Genomic DNA, 24,401 nt, shown 5'->3' with positions numbered 1-24,401 from the left:
GCCCAGAGACATGGGCTGGAGGCCAGGCTGGCGGCCCCGGGTCTCAGCTCTGTTCTTCGCTATGTTTCTTTACACACAGAGGGAGACTGATCCTGTACACACAGGGGAGGAAATCAAACAACATCCTGGGGTAGCATCCACTTCACACTCCCCGATGCACACACGCACACACACACATCTGACCTGTAACATCCCAGACACCTGTAGTGAGTGTAAAGGGTTTGCGGCAGGTGGTCTAGCAGTTAGAGCGTTGGGACTGTAACCGAAAGGTTGCTGGTTTGAACCCCCGTGTTGACAAGGTGAGTATAATTTGTCAATGTGCCCTTGAGCAAGGCACTTAACCCTAATTGGTCCTGTAAGTTGCTCTGGATAAGAGGTAAAGCCACAGAGTTAGCGGCTACCACAGACAGGAAGTTCTAAGGATATCTCCTGTATAAGAGGGAACAACTGTACTGTAACGTACTACTACAAGGGCCAAAAATCACATTTCCTGATTGTAGTTCATCACTATGCTGATGTTCAAATTGACTGAACCTGTGAAAATACTTTATGACATCTTTTGAACCCCAGGGTTAAGAGCTTATACAGTATATAAAAAGGCTTTGTCACTTTCCAGCTGTTCTCCATCACAGAGCATTTCTGGGAAATAACAATGATGTTCCAATATATTTCTATAACAGACATCAGATTACCATTACCAGGAAAATGCATTGTGTGTCATTCAAATATCACACAAACACAAGCAGGCAGACAACACACACACACACACTCACAAATCTCTTGATATGATTAATTAGTTAATTTGTACTATTTGTTCTTCTAGTTCTTGTCCTCTCTATTTACTCTGGATAATCTCCACAGACTTTAGTGCCAATGTTTCAGTCCTATGTAGTAATTCTACAATTGCACAGTCATTCTATGTGCATGTGCAACTGCATGTGAATGTAATGACTGACTCCATAGCATGTGCCGATTGTAGCATGGACATCAACGATCAGCATTAAAACCAACAAGGCTCTCTCTGACAATAAAAGGTCTAAACCCTACAAATTCCTAACTGGATTAGGTGCAAGAGGATTACCATGGACTTTCCTGACCAGTCGGCATTAATAAAAGCTGTGGATGGTGACCTGCTGTAAGGTCCTGGGGTGTTTTATATGACTTAACCTAGATGTGACCACCACCAGGCTGAAGGTGTGGTGTCTGTCTGGCCTGGCTGACCACATAGGCTGGAGTGGTTGGCAAGGGTTAGGATTGGAATTAGGATTAGGGGTTAATCTCAGTTTAAGGTCAATATGTTCTGATAACAGGAGCCACCTGGAGTGTCTCGGGAGCCGTTCTCTGCCCTTACACTCAGGATATGAGTGTTGTCCCAAGGTGGACTCCTATTATGTGACAGAAGAGAACATGTATTAATCTCCCCTCCAGGGGATGAAAAGGTGAAAATGGGGGAAGGTGCCATAGAAAACACTGTTTAAGAGTATGGTGGAGGTGGATGTTATTGAAAAGGCAACATTGCCGGGTTTACTTCAGTTCAGTCATCTAAGACTCACTCACTAATGCATCGATCACACCAACAACTTCATTGCATTTTGGTACACCAGAAGTACACTCATTTCCAATGGAACGCTGCGTTTGCCCTGTAGCATTGCATTGTAGAGGCAGTTGCAGTGCATTCTGTGTGATGCATACGGTGGATTTATCAAACGTATGCGTCAAACTGTTTGCGTATACAGCTTAACAGAAATGGTAGCAGAAGGTGAATGTTGAACTTTTGTTGCACACATATCCAGATAACACTGCGTACCATTTTGCGCAATGACGCTGTAGGTATGATCAAGGCGTAAGACACCATGGGTCTGCTTGGAGCTCGGCAGACTCAGAGGACTCAGCTGAGCTGCCAGGTTCTATGTGATGCTGCTGCCTGACTAACTGACTACTCTGAGCCAAAAGCACTTCAACCTCGTGACATCGCTGTGGACACGCGTGCCAAAACACCATCTGCCCAGTTCACTTACTCCAGGAATGTCTCTCTGCAATGCAGGCCTCTCTTCAGCCAAGTAGTATGACGCATGTACGGAAACCTCCCATCTGTGTGCGAGTTGGTGTTTTCTTGCACGTGTGTATTTCTACGCGCATCTGCGTGCAATCCTGCACATTTGGGATAGGTTCTCTGGGAATTACAGCGTCAGTGTTTTGGCTGGGTTGCTAGTTTTTTCGCCAGAGTAACTCTGCAATTACTCTTTTAACCTCCTTGCTTGATTTTAATCTGACTCTAAAGTAGCTATGGCCTACAGCAGCCCCCTTGAAGTTTGTTTTCTGCGGGTAGGAGAGTAGAGCCCAACATTGGAGCAGGCTCCCCTTGGCCTCATCCAGGGAGATTAACCCCTCAGTGGAGGGAGGCTCTAGGGAGATGCTGCCTCTCAGCAGAGATGATATCAGCCCCCTGCCACCAAAGCCCACCACTAATTTGAGTATAAACAAAGGAGAGAGTCCTGCCTGCATGGCAGAGCCAGGGATCACCACTGCCCATGACATAATTTGCCTTGCAAAGCACAAAAACGCTAATGGGAAAAATCATTTGAGTACTACAGCAGATGGGGAGGGGATATCAAAATGAAATTGTATTATCGAAAAATCTTTCCAATGCATAATTTGTTCCGGCAGACAAACACACAAACACAGGCACCACACACACACAGGCTTATGAAACTGGCTTACACAGCCTTATCTTAATCCAGGACCAATGCCATTCCATTCCCTCTCTGCAGTGCCTGGAAATGCATACATACATCTGCCCCCATACACACAGATGCACATCCATGCATATATGCAAAAACACACAGAATCAAGTGTCAACACATGCACACATGCACACACACACAAACACACACAGCCTGTGCATCTGGTCCTACAAACATCAGCAGCTCCATGGGGTCCCAGGCCCCGAGGCCTTTTCCATGAACCTATCTGACAGGATGACAACCTCAGCGTGGTGCATTCACAGTCGTCACATCTCTATCACCAGGATAAAACACAAGCAAGAGGATGGGTCACAGTGATGTTTGTATCATAAAGCCAATGCCCTCCCTGCAGGAAGCCGGATCTGATAAACAACTTGATTGTTCTGTCTCCATCTGCGATTCCTCCCAGGGAAAATAACATTAGGTAACCTTACAGGTTACTAGACATCAGGCCTGTTGCCATGCAACCTGTTGACGTGCCCTGTTTTACAGTAATAAAACATTATAAAAAAAGACAGTTGACAAATGGAAGACTTAACCTTTTACTAAACAGACAGTAAATGTGTACAATGCATTTTTTGTATGTGTATTTGCAATGAATCACTATCTCTTTACATAGCACTTAATCAAGATCCACAGAACAAGATGAGAAAATATCTACGTTATTGTAACTGGCTCTGCTCAGTGTTCTGCTATACGGCATTAATAAGACATGACTGTCTGCCAGTTGTCTGAATGGGATTGGGATCTGTGGTCACATCTTGAAGTCATACTAAAAGTGGGGGTACTCTCTCTCTTCCCTGGGGAGGCCACAGATGCTGTCCATCCGCCTGCCTGTTCCTGGGCTGGGCTGGCTGCTATAGGACATAATCTCCACCAGACTTAATGGGCTTAATGTGCACTACCATCAGGCCTCTATCTGGGTTTACAGGCCACTCTCTCTGTGTGTGTGTGTGTGTGTGTGTGTGTGTGTGTGTGTGTGTGTGTGTGTGTGTGTGTGTGTGTGTGTGTGTGTGTGTGTGTGTGTGTGTGTGTGTGTGTGTGTGTGTGCGTGTGTGCGTGTGTGCGTGTGTGCGTGTGTGCGTGTGTGCGTCTGTGCGCGTCTGTGCGCGTCTCTGCGTGTGTGTGTGTTTGTTCTACAATCTTTGAAAATGACTTGAAAAAGAAGTGCAACCTCTTTCTAATCATCAGATGTTCCTATAGCTAGCTCAGGACATGCCTGACAACACAGTAAGAGTTATGTGATGAGTCCTCAACATACAAGTCCACAAACATAGAGGGATGGTTCTTGCTGGGAAGGCCTTTGCCCCAGCGACAGGAAAGCAGCAGAGAGCATCAAAGGGAAAAGCTAGGCTTCCTGTTCGGGAAATATATGGTATTTCAACAACCCTCCCATTTACCAGGAAGGACTTTACTCAATTTCTTTACAATCCACGCAATGAGCATTTCAATGTTTCCAGCACCACCTTGCTTTTCTATTCATTATCACCCACACGTTCAGTATCACCCACACATTCTGTATTACGTGTCTCTGGCCATCTGGTGTGAGATTGATTGAGCAAACAGTTGACACAGAGCCGTGAGCTGTGAGGGGGGCTGATGCTGAGAGTACTGGAGGACTTTCATTTGTCAACAGTCATTTGGACTGACCATGAATTTAAAACAAGTATTCCTCTGCCATTTTTAAAGTCGTTCCACCCTCCATCCTTGACTTTTCCTAAATAAGTCTATATAACACACTGCTGATGTTAGAATGTTAACATCACAAACAGAACTGGAGTCATAACCAGTTTTATGAGGGCATGTCATTGTCTTTATGGATTTACCCAGTGCCCCTGCATCTCCCGACAGTAGGGCCACAAAATGCTATTGTGTTACTTGAAATAAAATATAAATCATATTCTAATGCTACCTTAGAACTTTGTAAACACAACCAAATGATTATTTTTGCGATAGCATATATGAAATGTATTAATTACACTGTTAGAATGTTGCAGTCAAAATGACTGCTCATTAGCTTGAAAGGGGTTCCCTCGAGGCCCAGCGGTTTTAGTGTTAAAAGGACGGTGAATGCAGGCCATGGCCTTACAGTGCTGCTGGAGCCTCCAGGAATAGGACAGATTTTAGAGCCTGATTGGGGATAAACAGTGATTAACTCTTCAGGGCCCATGGTGGTTCAATCCTTTTCCCTCTCTCTCACCCCCTCTCACTCACTCTCCCTCCTCAAAGCAAAGGACATGCATAGCTATGCTACAAATCCTTCTGCAGACACAGACAGAACACGTAAAACACGGAACAGGTCTGCTACCAGTTAAGTTGGATTTCTTCTTCTTATCATAATTTTATTATACGAACATGACAAAAATGCTTTCAATCCTCTATAACAAAACATTAGTCCTCCAATTCATCACAGCAACTCCTCCAGGGGTCATACAATGTAGTATACAGTGTGAAGTTAAGGTTCTAGGAGAGCTAGACAGTCTCTGCTTCATCACTGTCGGTGTTTGGTCATGGTCAATATCAGGATGACTTTCAGAGCAGAACATTCAGCGCTGATTGCATCCTCATTCACAGCAGCCTGCATGCTCACTGTACAGCCCTCATACCACCAGTGATGATGAGATATCGTCCCATTTATTCTCAGTATAACTCACATCTTGGATAAAATCATAATGGCCATATGAGGGGGCAGAATAATGCTGCTTATTTGAAATACATTCTGTTTCCTGTCAATGGAATACCTCTGACATGGCCTAGTTTGACTCATGGAACAGGTTCTTTGTGAGGGAACTGAACTGACTTTCTCAAATGCTATCACTGGGCAGATCCCTATATATAATATCACCATATCATACAGCATGCAGAGTTCTTAATATGACTTGTCAGTTGAGTATTGTAGAGATGTAGGATCTTAATTTGAGCCAGTTTGCTACAGCAGGAAAATAATCCAGCAGCAAGAGGAAAATGTAATTATTATATAGATTATAATTAATGGACATTTGTGTAGCCGTTGATGCATTTCTCCTAAAGTAAAATAAAGTCTGAAATTTCTAAGTGTAAATTGCAAACTTCAGAAGCCTCAAATACACTACAAGTTTTAAATGTCCTATATTGCAGGAAAGTTCTCCTGCAACAGGATAATCAATTTGGGATCTTACATCTGTATAATGAAAAATGCTAAGTACCTAAGGGATATGGGATCTATCAAATCTCTAACTCGTATTCTGGGACTTAGAAGATCATATGAGGCTGTTCATTTCCAGCCCGTCTCTGCCCTTTTACAGGGTCTGCCTGTCAGTGAGCTCATGTAGTGCTTGTTTCCCCTGCCTTTCATTCATGGATACACCCATTAATTATTTCTCACCTCTGAGTCACAGCTGCTCCTGCTGGAGCCGCCAGCAAAACATGTATTTATGTCAGATTAAACTAACAATAGTACATATTTAATCCCCATCTCAATGATAGGTTGTAATGCCATTATCATGGTGTTAATGTTACTGTAAAATATGCGCATGAGATTGAGAGGAGAAAGTCTATGCTTGTGCAAGGTCAAGATCACAAGGTGTTTGGGGGAAATGCAACATGGGCTCTATAATCTTGTCAGATAGCACCCTTTTGACTTCTTCTTTGTTTTCCTGGGAGATAATAAACATTCAAAGGACTAAAATAGGACAGCACTCTGGTGAATCAACTTAAATTGACACATTTTTATTGCCACACAAATGTTTCGTGTGTGAGCCCTTCTTCAGCGTGCAAAGGCAATTGCAATCATTGTCACAACAAGATCACATTTTCAGTCAGTATTGGCCCAATCAAGAGATCCCAGTGAATTCAAATGTGCATCTGTGCTGTGATCCTAGCCCTGACAGCAGTGGTGCAAAGTACTTAAGTAAAACATACTTTAAAGTACAGTCGTTTTGCGGTATCTGTACTTTACTTTACTATTTATATTTTTACCAACTTTCAACAATGTACTTTTTACTCCATACATTTTCCCTGACTCCCAAAAGTACTTGTTATATTTTGACATGAAAATGGTCCAATTCACACTCTAATCAAGAGAACATCCCTACTGCCTCTGATCTGGCGGACTCACTAAACACACATGCTTCATTTTGTAAATTATTTCTGAGTGTTGGAGTGTCCCTGGCTATCCTTCAATACAAATTGTGCCGTCTGGCTTGCTTAATACAGTATAAGGAAATTTTAAAATGTATATACTTTTACTTAAGTACATTTTAGCAAATCAATTTACTTTTGATACTTTTAGACTTTTACTCAGTATTTTACTACTTGAGTCCTTTTCTATTAAGGTATCTTGACTTAAACAATGACAATTGAGTACTTTTTCCACCACTGCCTGACAGTGAAAGCTAACAGACACATGTGAGGTTTAAATTCCAGCATTACCTATCCAGCACCTCACTCCCCCAGATAAACTGGACAGCTCACAAATCCACTCTAACTTGGAGACAAAAGCCAATCGTCTCTGGATACAGATGACCTCCCTTTCTTTACTCCTTCCCTAACTTACGGTTATTACTACAAATGCATACACAAATCATAGCAGAAGAAATAGTAATACCTAAACAGCGTAATCCTTAGGAGTTGTGAACATCTCAGAAGACACCTGGGAGAGACTGTGTTCCAGAGTCAGGAACTGGATCAGACAGCACGAGACACAAGTCTCTGGCAAGGAGCACGCTAGGCCTGGCTGTCCCAGGGACTTTTAGCACAAGTCAACTCAAAACGAAAGACCATTTAAGTGGCTTTATGATGGCGCTGGAGAACTGCAGGAACTGAAAAATAACCTATTTTTGGTTAGAGTTCCCTGAGTCTTAAACCTGTCCAGCCACAACCATGCATTGTACCCTGTAATTACGTGGTAGAACATCCTGGATTTCAGGACGTTCGACATTAAAATGTGTTTATGTGTTTTTGTTACATAAATCCCACAGTGCCAAACAAAGGTACAATTGTATCTCTATGAATGGAAAACACAGACGAATCCCAGTAATTTCCCTCACAGCACAAACAAGAAGAGGTAAACCATTATTTGTTTAGTTTTTATCATGTAAAGCACATTGTGTTCCATTCCATGTATGAAAGGTGCTGTATAAATGAAGCTTGATTTGATTTGATTTAAAACTTTGATATGCTCGTCCATATTCATTGGGGATATGTACTGTAAATATGAGCCCACGTGACTGAGCCTACGTCCTTCAAGCACATCAATCAATAGGATGACGTAAACTCTGCTCTATTTCCCTTTTTAAAAGGTGGAGATCAATACCATAACCTTTCCCCGAGGAGAACATTGTGTTCTGGCACACATATCCTTACTACTATGGTATTCATATACTCCCCTGGTGCCTCTGTATGGTCTTACAGTAACACATTGAATGGTTCAAGCACTTACACCAGGGAATCGGCTGCATGGATCCTCTTGGGGCGAACTATTTTGCTATTTACAAAAAGCTGACCTTCTCAATCGTAGTTCACTGTTTGAGTAGAGGGTGTGAGGGATAGACAGGGCGTATACCAGGAAGTTTCAAATGAAACAACAGCAGCAGCAAGGCCATCACATGCCTCACACCACTGACGACCCAGAGGGTTTGGCCCAGGCTGTTGTTTTGACGTATTTCTTCTGCCCCTCAGGTGCAGAGCAGGAAATGAAAGTATGGCTCTGTGTTCATAGGAGCCCAGCACTAATAAAGACTTATGTCACCATGTCATCAGAAGCCTCTGGTGAAATCTCTTCAGAGAAATCTCAAGGAGCCGTTGAGAAAGGTGAGTTTTAGCAGGACACACAGACTAATGAAATGTAACATGATGGTGATAGTAGATGTCTTCTCTGTGTGATATGGTCTAACAAAGACCAACCAAAAAACAACATTGGTTTCACTATCAAACTGAATATCCAAAATAAAATATATTTGATGTATTATCCACTTAGAAACTACTCTACAATGGTGAGAAGGGCAAACAGTGATTTCTCTCTTAACAATATTAACTATACCCATCTAAAAACAAGCTTGTAGTATATAATAAGTAGGTTTCCAAACAAATTATCATGCTGGCATATCTGGGTCAGAAATTCATCTCTAGACGTTACAACACTGTTATAATCATGATTATAAACTGGGTGGTTCGAGCCCTGAATGCTGATTGGCCGAAAGCCGTGGTATATCATATACCACAGGTATGACAAAACATTTATTTTTACAGCTCTAATTACATTGGTAACCAGTTCATAATCGCAATAAGGCACCTCAGAGTTTTGTGGTATATTGCCGCGTTGCATCGCGCATAAGAACAGCCCTGAGCAGTGGTATATTGGCCATATACCACACCCCTCGGGCCTTATTGCTTAATTAATGAACAGATTAGTGTTTATCGACAATCTGATTTAAGATGGAACAGCATGATCAATAATATGTTTCACCCTGTCATTTGTATATGAGCTTCAACCTTGCTGTTGTCCAATTAGAACACACACAGAGTTAATTTCAAACCCCCTCTCTATGTGGGTCATAAACAGTAGTGAAGTATTTACAGTTGGCCACTACTTCTGTAATCCTTAATCTTTTTAGCAAACTCCAGTAGTCTCATTCCAACCACAAACAGTGTGTCTTATCATGTAATAAATGTTGTTAGAACTAACAGAACATCCTTCTTGTTCATTTGAGTATATGCTTATTAAGAAAATGCTGTTCATCAGTACCTGTTTGTATTATACCATTTCCCCCTCTCAGTTAAAGTAAGCAGAGACTGCTGTTAGATTTCTGCCTGCCAAGTCCACCAGTACAGACCAGTGATAGATTTGTCTGATTCCAGGATTTCTCCAGTTAGGTTTAAGTTAGACCTGCCTCTCTTGGACTTGACAGGGACAACACACAAACCTACCCCAAACCCACAACCCTTTCCTGTCAAACACCAATCACTTCATACCAGACGGTTGACAAACAGACCACAGGGTAGTTCATCCCACCAATATTATTAGCATTTCATGCAGATTTGGTAGATCTATTTATGTAAACACTACCAAATGAAAACACAGAGATGAGGTGTGAAAGATTAAAGTATAAAAATAGCCTTGGCTCCAGTTATCTGATACAGGCATTCCATGTCCAGATATAATCCTGTTACATCATGCATAATCACAATTTCTGCTTATTACTAGCTACATTTCTATTTCCAGAATTAGAACAGTGTCCGTTTGGAGTTGTCAGATTTATATTAGAAGCAGGTGATTGTGATGTACATTGCATACATGCACTTTGAAGACAGAGAAATTTCAGTGAATAGTAGGCTATTATTGATTGAGAAAGACAAAAACACGGGACACTGATAACGGCAAACTCAAAGTAAAACTGATTTCCCGACAAACTCTTTCTGCATTTAACAGCATACATTACTGGCCTAAAACTGCTGTCAGGCTCCCTCGGTATGACTGGGTGTTTTGCGCACGTAAAAGCAGGGTATGTTGTTGAGAGTCCCCCCAACTCCCTCTCTGATCTGCTTCGTCCAATGAGCGCGTCGAGGGCGAGTCGGGCCTCATCGACGAAACGAAGGAGACGGTGGGGGAGGGTCACGTGTGTATACACTGTAGGGTTCAGTACCATTCAATTCGTAGTAAGTTGTCAACGTCCTCCCCTTTCGAGAACAAACCTCGTCAGACTAGAAACTGTATCGCTAAATGCAGCAGTAGCCTAAGTAACTACGCAATAAGTAACTACGCAAAAAGTAATAGATCTACCTATACCGTTCTTGTATTTTTTCTTCCGAATAGAAAAGGATACGACGTTTGTTACAAGTGAACACCAAATGTAATTACAGAGAAATGTCAGTGGAAGTACAGCAAAACCCGATGCCTCCGTAGACTTGTCGCCGTGCCAAATCTGTACTTTTCTGGTGAGTTTTCCTAAAATGTTTGTATCATTTTTCAGCAGACTGCATATTGAGTTCCACACAAACATATTTCCTATCTATGTTCGGACGAAAGCATTGGCTTTACTGTTTCATTTGGCTGTAGAATAAATAGGTGGGCTATGATAAAATATAGCGTGTGTTTGAATGTAGTGGTCAACAACATCCTCACAGATGTTATGTTATCTATAGTTTTATCAACTATAGATGACAGTTATCTTGCTTAGCTCCCAATGGTCCGTAGCACCCATAGGAAATCGGCGCCGAATAGGTTACAAGCAAATTGATACAATGTATCCGCGAGTCTAGATTCTGCGATATAATGATACATTGCTTTAAGTTTAGCAGGATGTATTACATTGGACATTTCAACAAGTTACGAAAAAGTAATCAGCTTTGTGCTTGAATGTTTCTGGAAACACTTGCACAAATAGGTTTCGTAATCACTAAAGACCCTATTACCAGCAATCTGATTCATGCATAGGTAGATCATACTGTGACTATCATCAACAACATTGATTTGAAGGATGATGTAACTTACAAGCACATGAACATTTTACATGAACCTACCGTTAAAGTCAGACTGGTCTCATAGACTAGACATAGTAAATGTAAATCCGGGACACTCAAATTAGTATGATAAACTGCATGACCAAAAGTATGTGGACACCTGCTCGATGAACATCTCATTCCAAAATCACGGGCATTAGTAGGGAGTTGCTCCCCCCCAGCCTTCACTCTTCTGAGAAGGCTTTCCACTAGATGTTGGAACATTGCTACAGGGACTTGCTTCTTCTATTCAGGCACGAGCATTAGTGAAGTCGTGCACTGATGTTGGGCGATTAGGCCTGGCTCGCAGTTGGTGTGCCAATTCATCCCAAAGGTGTTCGATGGGGTTGAGGTCAGGGCTCTGTGCAGGCCAGTCAAGTTCTTTCACACTGATCTCGACAAACCATTTCTGTATAGACCTCACTTTGTGCATGGAGGCATTGTCATGTTGAAACAGGAAAGAGTCTTCCCCAATCTTTTGCCACAAAGTGGGAAGTACAAAATCGCTTAGAATATCATTGTATGCTGTAGCGTTAAGATTTCCCTTTACTGGAATGAAGTGGCCTAGCCCGAACAATGAAAAACAGCCCCAGACTATTATTCCTCCACCACCAAACTTTACAGTTGCTGATATACTTTGGGGCAGGTAGCATTCTCCTGGCGTTTGCCAAATCCAGATTCGTCTTTCGGACTGCCAGATGGTGAAGCGTGATTCATCACTCCAAAGAACACATTTACACTGCTAGCTGTGCCACCAGAGACTCTGGGTTCGAGCCCAGGCTCTGTCGCAGCCGGCCGCGACCGGGAGGTCCATGGGGTGACGCACAATTGGCTCAGCGTCGTCCGGGTTAGGGAGGGTTTGGCCGGTAGGGATATCCTTGTCTCATCGCGCACTAGCGACTCCCGTGCCAGGGCACGCTAACCAGGTTGCCAGGTGCACAGTGTTTCCTCCGGCACATTGGTGTGGCTGGCTTCCTGGTTGGATGCGCGTTGTGTTAAGAAGCAGTGCGGCTTGGTTGGGTTTTGTTTCGGAGGACGCATGGCTTTCGACCTTCGTCTCTCCCAAGCCCATACGGGAGTTGTAGCGATGAGACAAGATAACTACTAACAATTGGATACCACGAAATTGGGGAGAAAAAGGGGGTAAATTCAAACAAACAAAAAAGTTGGCAGCTCTGAATTAGGATTCAAAGATGCAGAAATAATGGGGTGTCAGCTATAATTTGACACCTTGAGTTTGAAAAAAATATTTTTGGGTTTATTGAACTACAGTAAGTGATGTGAATGTAATTACATCATGGGTCCCAGATCTGTACTACATAGAAATGCATAATTATGGGTATGTCATTATCTTCATGGTGATGTATCCTGAATAGGTACACAAAGGTAGAAATATGCAATATCCTCCTTTGCATTTTGGGGTATTATTCTACACATTAGCTACTATTCTAATGAACTCTGCCCCCAAACAAGACCAAATTTGGTTGTTCTGGACCGGACCAAATTTCAACCAATCCTAGACTTATATGTTTCATAAGTTTGGACATCATAGTTTAGCACAGTAGAGCACAATAGAGCACATTAGAGTACAGAGGTACCAATGCCTATAACTGTTAGAACCCCAAATTCACCAATATAGGGCTCCAGGTTGTGGTGTGTGGGGCCATGATGAGGCAAGTCACTCCTAAAGACATTGGACATTGCTACTCTCACTGTACTGTGCTGTCCAAACTTGTGAAACATAGACGTCTATGATTAGTTAAGATTTGGTCCGGTCCAGACAAACCAAATTTGGTCTTGTTTGGGGGCAGAGTTAATTAGAATCCAGCGACGGCCAGAGCAGATGCTGTTTACAGTAAATGGAAAGAGAGGGGGGCTCATGGGTAGGTGTCAGTAAGAGCCGGGAGAAGTCACTTTAACTGGCAGGAGAGAGAAGAGAGAGGCAGAGAGAGGGAGGGGTTGTCCAGTCTGTTTTCACACTTTCACTTTGACTACCAGACAACTGAAAGAGAAAGAATGAGCTGAACATAACAGTATGCCAGTGGAAGGTAGGACAGTAGCAGATGACCCAACTCTGGTTTGTGACTACTATGATTTTCCATTGTAGCCAATTCAATTACAGTAATTCTGTTACTGATTTTCACAATTCTGTAATTGATTTGGTGATAGAATTAAAAGTGTTAATCAATCAAAATGTGTATCAGTAAAAACATTCGTTGATAGGTCTACCTTTACTTGTTACATGTGCTAACTTTCATTATCCCCCTCCTCATGAGGGCGAAATTCAAATCTATCAAAAACATGTAGGTTTTTGGTAACAGTGAAAAGACAGAAGGCAATGTTTCTTAAACTTACAGAAGGGAAATCATTTTGCCAAAAATAAATATAAATACTGATATTAGTTGTCAGAGATCTTTACTTCAACATTATTGTGTGTTGATGTTTTCCTAATTCCTGGTAGATGTTTTCTGACCTATTTTCATTCTGTTTGACCAGAAATCAAAGTCATTAGTTATGCCTAATTTTTAAGATGGAAAATGGATGAAAAATGTATCTATGCCTTCATTTCCTGAAAATATATATAGACTGTTAAGATTTGATTTGTCACCTAATTTGATACACATGAGTCATTTTACAAGTAAACTCATGACATGAGTCATTTTACAAGTAAACTCATGACATGAGTCATTTTACAAGTAAACTCATGACATGAGTCATTTTACAAGTAAATCATGGGAAACTATTTCACAGGTGGCATGATGTTGAAGAAGACTGACAGGTTACTTTGGTTTTAGAAATGTACTTGCACTGCAACCAACTACACACTTTCCTGTCAAACATACTTTTTCAGGGTGTATTTACATAAGAAGTCATTTGAGAAGGGGATTTTGGTTGTGCTTTGGCATCCCTTGATATAGTAGCCTACTGATATTTAACTTCCATATTACTCAATTTACTGATATCATCATGTTGTTGTTACTTAATTGGTAACTAATGCTTTCAATTGTGTTTATGATATAGATACACTTACTACTCGTTAAAAGTCTCAGTGGTGGTTAATTACAGTGTTAAAACATATATTTTGGAAAATATTCACAGATTCCAATGATTATTTTCTCCTATTCTGCATTAAAACTGCTATTTAAAGCCCCCATGCAGTCTTTTTAATTGTATTCTTAAATCATTACTGTATGTCTAATAAATCACTGTGCGTGTTTATTTAAAAACATGTTTTCATTTATTTCCTTAAGGCTCTTTTCCATTGAAATGCTCAGTCTGATCGTGTGGCGTGTTGATACAAATGTAAATATATTTACATACACAGCCCTGATTGGCAGATAGGATCTTCTAGACCAGGGGTGTCAAACTCATTCCACTGATTGCCAAGTGTCTACGGGTTCTTTTTTTTCTCCTTTCAATCAAGCCCTAGACAACCAGGTGAGAGGAGTTCCTTACTAATCAGTAACCTTAATTCATCAATCAAGTACAAGGGAGGAGCGAAAACCCCCAGACACTTTGCCCTCCGTGGAATGAGTTTGACACGTGTGATCTAGAGTCCTCAAACTCAACTCTGGACCTCGACGCCAGTTCCACTGCTTTTTTCCTTAATTGTTCCCCTTTAATCAGGACACCTGGCGGGTGTAATACATTTTCAGGTAGAACAGAAAACCAGCAGGCTCTGGACCTCGTAGGGTAAGAGTTAAATACCCCTGCACTAGAGCCTTCCCGCTTACCCCTTCAAAGTAGGAGGATACATATGCAAATTAAATATGACTGGTCATTGGTCAGAATAATCAGATTATGAAGAATATCCGATTATGATGTCATGCAATGGGCCAAAAACTCCATCCCACCTGAACAGGCTGAAATTCTAATAATACTGTATTATTTTGTCAAGCCATTTATGAAGAAAAACAATGGAATGCAAATATAGAACAGAAGTTCATTAGTTTACATGAATTCATGCTTTTTTAGTAGCAGCATTCCCCTATATGAGTACTAGGGGAAGCACCCGGGTGTGTTTTTCCTAGTGTGTAGCTGACATGTTTCTACTGGAAGAGACATATCACATTTTCCAATTTCGTCATCAACATTGTCTTTCTTCAATCACTTCACTGAGTGCCGTCCAAACAGGAATGATTGTTTACAGGAATTATTGTTTACAGGAATTATTGTTTACAGGAATTATGCAATATTAAAAAAAAAAAAAATGTTTCAAGATGTCACTCTTTTAGACTGAGGTTGATCACTGTTCTTTATCTCCTCTAGCCTCTTGTCTAGCATTTATAGTACATAGACTGTCACCGAAGATGGTGTCCTGTGGCTCTTCCTCTTCGGGCGGTGCTCACTGGGGCCACCCATATGTAAAAGTAGTCGTCGTCGCCGGCCTATTAGCTGCCATCGATTCCCTTTCCGTTTGTTTTGGTTATTGGGTAATTGGGTACACCTGTTTTGTGTTAGGGTTTGTTTGTTGGCTATTTAAGGGCACTAGGCCCGCTGGGTATTTGTGCGGGCCTGTTTTTTGTTACTCTGTTTGGATGGTGTCATTTTGTTCGTGTCTTTATTCTCCGGACTATGTTTGTCCTGTTGTTTGGACTGATAACTTGTACACGCCCTGTGTGTTGGCGTGACCGTTTTTGTTGCGCCGGTGAATAAATTTGACAAACGACTGAACCCTGCTCTCTGCGCCTGATTCCACCCACCACTCCCTAGTTATCGTAACAGACTGGCTTAGATTAAGGACCGGCTGGACTATCAATAGAAAGCACAGAGGTGAGGTGTGGAATAAAGTAGATTGGATTAGACAAAATTAACAGAACTATTTACTGCAATTTTGTAAATATGTATTTTTGCACTGAAGTAGTAAGAGAAGCCACCTGCCACATGACATACAAAAGCAGAATTCATAGTTTTGCTCCTCATTTTGCTGTGATTGTGTAACAAAGTCACACGAGGCCATTAATTATAATGAGTGAAAATGCACCAGGTTATACACTGTTGAGCGTTATGGTAAATAACAAACTCTAAGCCTGCGGCACACCAGACCGGGCACCTTAACACAAATCACACACCGCTCCCCTCGCTTGTTATGCTACTCTGAGGGAAGCGAAAGCAGGTGAGAATATCAAAGGGAGCTATTCATGAGAGCTGAAGGACTTTCACAGGTGGAATTATTCATGAAACAGTAACGTGTTCTCTCATCGTTCTCAAATGTTCATGTTTGTTCCCTCCTAGCCTCTCCTCAAACGAAGTGCAACGAGGACAATCGGTTTGAAACCAGACGTGATGCCAATATTATCCTGTTTGGGAGAATAGCTAGATTTTTGAGCAGAGGAAATTGCTTGTATGAAATGAGTTTGAATGAAATGTTGTCCTAATCTAATTGCGGTTAGTTTCAGAGTTGATTGAAAGCTCTGTTGTTAGTTTGCAACATCTGAAAGTAAGTCTCCAAGTGTGCAGTATGATCCTTCCAAAAAGCTGCTCTTGCTCTAGCTATCAAACACGATTACAGACATGTATGTGCTCTCATGTGACTTCATTCAGGTGATTCTGAGAAATAGCTGTACGTTCCAGTGGAGAAGTGAGGGGTGTGAGCCTATCACAGTGTGTCACACTATTCACATCAAAAACCCTGAGACATCAAACCCATCTGTATCCCTGAACACCCGGTCTGGAGGAGGAGACCTGCCAAAGCAGAGTTCCTCCTTTTCTACTTCTGGTAATATTAAACTAACAACATTGAACCTTGAAGATGAGTGAAATGAGCAGATTGTCTTGGATCAGGTCAGGTGTAATATCTTGGTGTTCCCATACTAAATCTGTTGTAGTGAGCTCCTATGGTTACAGCATACAATATTGGACCAGGCTAGTGTAATACCACAGTCACGGTAAGGTTCCGTGACATACTGTTGACTGAAGGCTTCTTACAATTCAACCAGGTGTCCTATGAATGACATTTTCCCATCTCAACCAGGTGCCCTTTACAGGGAAGAAAGCATCTATGGAATGCCCTGTTGTGTTGATGTGCCTGTTACTGTCAGTGAAGCGTTAGCGGCAAAGCTCACTATTTTCACACCCTTAGGAATGTGTCTACCATCCCAGTCCAAGTTTTGTCATGGTCTCTTGAGAGAAAAGTTTCTGGAAAACTGGTGAATGAAAAGAGATTTACAGAGAAGAACTGCAGTCTATTCCAACACGAAGATTGTACTGGGATACAAAATAAGTTGTGTTTTGATGTCCGGTGTGGGTTATTAAGAGGGGATGACAGTGTGACATAAAAGGTGATTATGTCTCAAGCACACAGTGCCTTTTGATTGTTCACACACACTCCCACAGCCCGTTAGGCTGCTGTGTTCATTATTAACACTGCCCAAGTCTCTGGGAGGACTCACACAGTCAACACTGCTGTCCCATGAATATAGAGACATTTCATGTTTTTCACACTGTATTCATACACTATTCTTCACATTGCTCATTCTGCAATGTCCTACTGTACATTGCAGTTTTGTTACACTGTTTATACACGCTGCGTATTTATATACTGGATTCATATTTATATGCTGGATTATAAACTGGGTGGTTTCGAGTCCAGAATGCTGATTGGCTGTCAGCCATGGTATTCCAGACCGAATACCACAGGTTTGACAAAACATTTATTTTTACTGCTCTAATTACGTTGGTAACCAGTTTATAAAAGCAATAAGGCACCCTGGGTTTGTTGTATATGGTCAATACACCATGGCTAAGGGCTGTATCTATAAGGCCACAAGGTGAGACCCAAATGTAGACACAGGAGGCAGATGGTTGAGCTCCGATATTTATTATAGCAAAAGGGGGAGGCAAAAGGCAGGTTGGGTACAGGCGAGTTCATAAACCAGGTCAGAGTCCAAATGGTACAAGACGATAGGCAGGCTCGAGGTCAGGGGCAGGCAGAGTGGTCAGGCAGGCGGGCTCAGAGTCAGGACAGGCAAGGGTCAAAACCAGAAGGGTGAGAAAAGAGAGACTGGGAAAAGCTGGAGCTGAGACACAAAAACGCTGGTTGACTTGACAAACAGACGAACTGGCACAGAGCGACAGGAAACACAGGGATAAATACACCGGGGATAATAAGTGACACCTGGAGGGGGTGGAGACAAGCACAAGGACAGGTGTAACAGATCAGGGCGTGACAGTATCCAAGCACTCTGCTTTGGGTCGTGCATAAGAACAGCCCTTAGCCTTGGTATATTGGCCATGTACCATACTCCTTCAGGCCGTATTGCTTAATTATACACAGAGTGTACAAAACATTAGGAACACGTGCTCTTTCCATAACATAGACTGACCAGGTGAATCCAGGGGAAAGCTATGATCCCTTATTGATGGCACTTGTTAAATCCACTTCAATCAGTGTAGAAGAAGGAGACAGGTTAAAGAAAGATTATTAACCATTCAGAGGGTTAATGGGCAAGACAAAATATTTAAGTGCCTTTGAACGGTGTATAGTAGTAGGTGCTAGGCACAGGTTTGAGTGTGTCTAGAACTGCAACGCTGCTGGGTTTTTCATGCTCCACAGTTTCCTGTGTGTATCAAGAATGGTCCATCACCCAAAGGACACCCAGCCAACTTGACACAGCTGTGGGAAGCATTGGAGTGCAACTCAGTATTAGGAAGGTGTGCTTAATGTTTTGTGTATCCTGGATTCTTATTCATATACTGTATGTTATGTTAGGCGCTAGTAACTCAAGCATTTGCTGCACCCACTATAGGGACCCATTATAACATCTGCAAAACTGTGGACATGTCCAATAAACTTTGATTTGATTTGAGGAGAGACAGACTCTAACTAGGGGTTGAGAGCTCAAGATACACGCTGTTCTTCCTGTTTGGTACGGCAGGGTGTTATTCCAAAGACAGGTTACTCACATGCCTTTGTCTTTAGTCTTCAGTGAGCCCTCCCCCCACCCCTTTAAACTGGAGCAGAAAACGAGTCACCTGGTAGCTTTAGAGTGGTTTTTACAAGGGGCAGTGGCAGCCCCATTTCACCTGTCTCTGGGAAAGGAAAGCATCTGGGAGTTTTTGAAAGGGTGTACACCGCCCCCCTCCCCCCTGCTGCATGCCCTTCCATGCAGTGTACTCTCCTTACAGCCAGCTGCAGAGGTGTGGAGGAGCACACAGGAACAGTGTGTGTGTGTGTGTGTGTGTGTGTGTGTGTGTGTGTGTGTGTGTGTGTGTGTGTGTGTGTGTGTGTGTGTGTGTGTGTGTGTGTGTGTGTGTGTGTGTGTGTGTGTGTGTGTGTGTGTGTGTGTGTGTGTGTGTGTCAAATCTAATTGTATTTTTTGTATGCGTTCGAATACAACAGGTGTAGATTTTACCATGACATTCTTATTTACGAGCCCTTCCCCAACAACACAGTTAAAAAGTTAGAAAAAATGAGCAAAAAATAATAATAATGGAAACAGTAACACAATAACAGTAACAAGGCGTTAAACAAGGAGTACCGGTACCGAGTCAATGTCCGGGGATACGAGGTAATTGAGGTCATGTCTACATGTAGGTAGGGGTAAATGTGTCTAGGTAATCAGGATAGATAATAAACAGAGGAGCAGCCGCATATGTGAAAGTGTTTCTGTGTGAGTGTTTCTGTGTGTGTGTGTGTGTCCCCTCAGGCAGAAACTGAGGTTATGTAATTGAAAAGAAGGAATGTTCACTTTACTGGCTGTGGTATCTTCTTAGCTCTTGCAAACAAAATCATCCGTCTGCTCTGTTTCCAAAACATTGTCTGAAAATGTTATTTTGTAGTAGTCTGACCAGGTCACCAGGTAAACACTCACGTAATATGAGCTTGTAAATATGCTTCCTTACTTTGCACGAGAGCGGCTTGTGCACCAGTTGATTCATCCAACCTTTTAAAATCATATGTTTTTTGTCTCGCGCTTTAACAAAGCATCAAACCCCATGTCTCTCTTCGGGGAATCTTATCATTGATTCTATATTTTCCATTTTGAACTGTCTAAGCTTGAATACAATGTTGAGAATTCTCCCGTGTTCCATTCCCTCCTGACATAAGCTTTTTTGTTAGCGTATGCTTTCACTTCTTCCTGAGCAGAACTAATATGATCAGAGTTGGCATGTTCCAGTTCAGACTCCGGCAGGCAGAGTTATGTAACTGCTGTTTTAATGAGCAGCCTCTCACTGCGCCGAGCAGCAGGATGATCCCCAGTCAGGCCCCCCTCCATGTGCTTCCAGGCGTTCTCTCTGACCTTGCCCTGAACTCCAACCTCACGCTCAGTCCACTCCACACTGACCCCTCCCTGGGACCGGCCAGGCACAGGGGGCTACCCATCACCCGCAACATCACCAAAACCTCCTTCGCTCTCTCTCATCTCTGTTCCGCTCGCTCGCGCACACACACACACACAAGCCAGTGTAGTAACCTGAACAGAAGGCGCTCATGCTTTTGGAAGAGACATGGATGGGAAGAAGTAGAAGCCAAGCGGCCTGCAGAGTCAGGAGATGGTAAAAGAGGGAGGTCTTCATCTGGAGGGCAACAAGGGCAACTCTCCGAAGGCAGCCTGGCCTGCATGTTATTCTTCCATTAGAACAAGGGATTCACTTGCTCTGGCTGGAGAGGCCCTGAATACTGCAGAAAGAAATCACTTTTTTTAAGGCTGGAGCTGACCAATGAAACATATTGCGAGGAGTTTTTATTCAGCCAGTGAAATGCAATGAAGTGGAATTAATGGTGTAACCCCAGGCATAATAGCCATGCTGTGTGTGTGTGTGTGTGTGTGTGTGTGTGTGTGTGTGTGTGTGTGTGTGTGTGTGTGTGTGTGTGTGTGTGTAAGAAGAACCACAAGAATGTAGATGTAGAACATGTCTGAAAAACACATGCCTATTGTTTGTTTGTGGTTTTGTGTGTGTGTGTGTGTGTGTGTGTGTGTGTGTGTGTGTGACTGTCTTGCTTGTGTGTAAAGAACCACAAGTGTGTGTGTGTGTCTCAAGAAAAACCCATGCCTATTGTTTAGTTTGTGGTTTTCCTGTGTGTGTGTGTGTGTGTGAGACTGGTCTTGCTTGCTTCTCTCCACAGCGTAGCACTTTTAAAGAACCACAAGAATGACTCCAATAACATAGATAGTCCTAGAACATGTCTCAAGAAAAACACATGCCTATTGTTTAGTCTTTTGCTTCTCTGGTAGCACACAAAGAACCACAAGAATTTCATAGATGTAGAACATGTGAAAAACCCATGTGTTTGTTTTGTGGTGTGTGTGTGTGTGTGTGTGAGAGAGAGAGACTGGTCTTGCTTGCTTCTCTCCACAGCGTAGCACTTTTAAAGAACCACAAGAATGACTCCAATAACATAGATAGTCCTAGAACATGTCTCAAGAAAAACCCATGCCTATTGTTTAGTTTGTGGTTTTCCACATAGAAAAATATATTTCAAGTGATGGATTCATGATGGATTCATGATGGATTATGAGATTGTTTAAAAGAGAATGGAATCACTTACTCTCTCTCTTCATATTTGAATTATTTTAATTCACACAGTAGGAAGGAGAGCGGGAGACAGAGGGTGGAGAACATTCTCTCTTCAGTCATCAGTGTTAATACTTGACCACACATCAGCACTTGTTTATGTAATGAAAAACAAGATAACTTAACTAATGTTCTTCTCCTCTCTCTGTCTTTCTCAGCCAAGCCAGTGCACCAGTGCAGCCCTCTCTCAGAGCCCTAGCTATGTGGAGCTGTATAGCTTACAATGAGACGGACTCCAGCTCCGAACACCGGCTCTGCCAGGACTTTGGCCTCGTCCTTTCCGTCTTCTCCTTGTTCTACCTCATGGTGTGCTTCCCCATAGGACTCTGCTACAACGCCCTGCTGGTGGTGGTCAACCTCTCCAACAAAATGTCCATGACCATGCCAGACGTCTACTTCGTCAACATGGCCATCGCTGGCCTGGTCCTCAACCTGGTGGCCCCCGTGGAGCTGCTAGGCTAGCTTCACACGATGGCCTGTATGGGAGTACAATAATGAGATCTACATCACCCTGCTCATCCTCTTCAACATCTCCTCCCTGGTCATCATGTACTCCACCACGCTGCTCAGCCTGGACTACTACATCGGCCCGGCGCTGCCCCGCACCTACATGTCCAGCGTGTACAACACCAAGCACGTGTGCGGCTTCATCTGGGGGCGGCGCCGTGCTCACCAGCTTCTCCTCGCTGCTCTTCTACGTGTGCAACCACGTCTCCACCAAGATCATCGAGTGCTCCAAGATGCAGAACAAGGAGGCTGCGGATGCCATCATGATGTTCATCGGCTCACGTGGTTCCGGCCGTGGCCGTGCTGTATAAAAGCCGTGCTCATCCTGCGCATTAGGAAGGAGTCCCACCCCGCTGGACCAGGACTCATCCCGGCTGGACCCGTCTATCCACCGGCTGCTGCTGGCCTCTGTCTGCATGCAGTTTGTCCTATGGACCCCGTACTACATGACTCTACTGGTACACTATAGCCGGGCGCCGGGAGCTACGGCAGCAACAACAAACAGCGGCTCACAATTTACTTCTTCCTGAGGTGTTTGTCGGAGCTGCTGGCCTTCTCCAGTAGCCGCCATGCCTCTCATGTACAGGCAGATGAACAAGAACTTCTCCCACAAGCTGCAGCGGCTGCTAAAGAGGCTAAACTGCAGGGACACATCCTGCCCTCCACGAACACTCCTCAGTGCAGCAGGTGGCGACGCGTGAGACAGGACAGGCCTTACTAAACCCTAACCTCTTACCCAGGCTGCACTTATTATCACAGACCCCACAGAGCCCACAACATGTGGCCTTAGAAGTCAGCCACAGGTCCACTGCTGCCACTCTGGCTGGAGTCTTGACTTTTAATGAAACTAAGGAATCTTCAGTGACTTTCTAGAACTTGACTTTCTTTGTCCAGTTCTGTAACGAGAGGATGAACCAAGTAGAAACCACTAAGTGCATTAGCAAGCTTGTCACTTGGATACTTGGTTGTGAGATTGGGGGCGCAAAGCCGTTGTAATGCGGTGTCTCTTCTAATACACACATGGGTGATTCACCAACATAGGCTGTAGAGATATTGCGCTGCACACCAAAACTGACAATGAGTTATACTATTGGAGTAACAATTGTTTTTTATATCTCATGTGTCAATCAGCATGTTACTACTATGCATGTAGCTGGTAGTAGGTAGGAAGTGGAATACAATCTGTTTATGATCCTATCAGACCACCCAGTGCCCCGGAGCCTGAGGCCATGTCTCATTGAAGAGTTCCTGTCCAGCCTCGGCCACAACACTCTGGAGGGGTCTCAAATGGCACCCTATTCCCTACATAGTGCATTACATTTTGATCAGAGCTCTATGTGTCCGGTTAAACAGTAGTGCACTATATAGGAAATAGGGTCCCATTATGGACACATCCTCTGTCCTCCACTGTCTTGCACCTGGAAAAAACCTTTGCCTGCTCGTCACCCTCAGCAGTTTACACAATACTATACATGTACCTCGTTTAATTTTACACCCTACGGCATTACATAGGATCATGTGAACTGGAGAGAACTCTCCACACAGCTTCTATTCAGGGTTCAGGCATGGCCAACTTACCTCTTGTGTCCTAGAATGCTCTCACTTATCTGGCTGCACACAACACCCAGTCATTGTGCGGGGAACATTTGCCTTGGCTCAGTTTATGTGATGTCTAAAAGCTGCTTAGAGGCACAGAAGTGACCTGCACAGCTGCTTTGCTATCTTGCTTCCCACTAAAGAGGAAGACTGTTTATATATAAAACATGTCCTATTTATATTTCAGCTAAATAATGAACACGTCCAATCACATTTCACTCTTGTCATGCTATGGTGATGTCCGTTATTGCATGTGATTGATGGTTTTGAAGTGTTGTCTTTGTTGCTAAAATGAAAAGGTCAGTTTAGTCATCTCCACTTTGAAAGAGACAATACAATGATAAGCTGTAAACCATTGTTTAAACATGTTGCTTCTTGCTACTGCTGGTGAATCCAGGCCACCTCATGATAAGTATTGACTTAATTAAAAGCTCAGCAAAACCCTTTGAGTTTCGTGCTGAGGAACCCTAAAAATGAGTCCACACCCTGTTAATCATTATTTAAGCTCTGGTCAAAGTCCTAATTTATTACAGTTGAAATGCTCTTTCTGAGCAGTAG

General features: G+C 42.9%; 1 pseudogene; it reads left to right on the top strand.

The window, feature by feature from the left end:
* The first annotated feature begins 10,359 nt into the window (after positions 1-10,359).
* LOC135555252 (probable G-protein coupled receptor 146) lies at positions 10,360-23,120 on the top strand (annotated as a pseudogene).
* The last annotated feature ends 1,281 nt before the right edge of the window (positions 23,121-24,401 follow it).

The sequence above is a fragment of the Oncorhynchus masou genome, chromosome 15, assembly GCF_036934945.1.
Source record: "Oncorhynchus masou masou isolate Uvic2021 chromosome 15, UVic_Omas_1.1, whole genome shotgun sequence".
NCBI classification, from domain to species: domain Eukaryota; kingdom Metazoa; phylum Chordata; class Actinopteri; order Salmoniformes; family Salmonidae; genus Oncorhynchus; species Oncorhynchus masou.
This window is presented reverse-complemented; position numbering and strand designations above follow the sequence as displayed.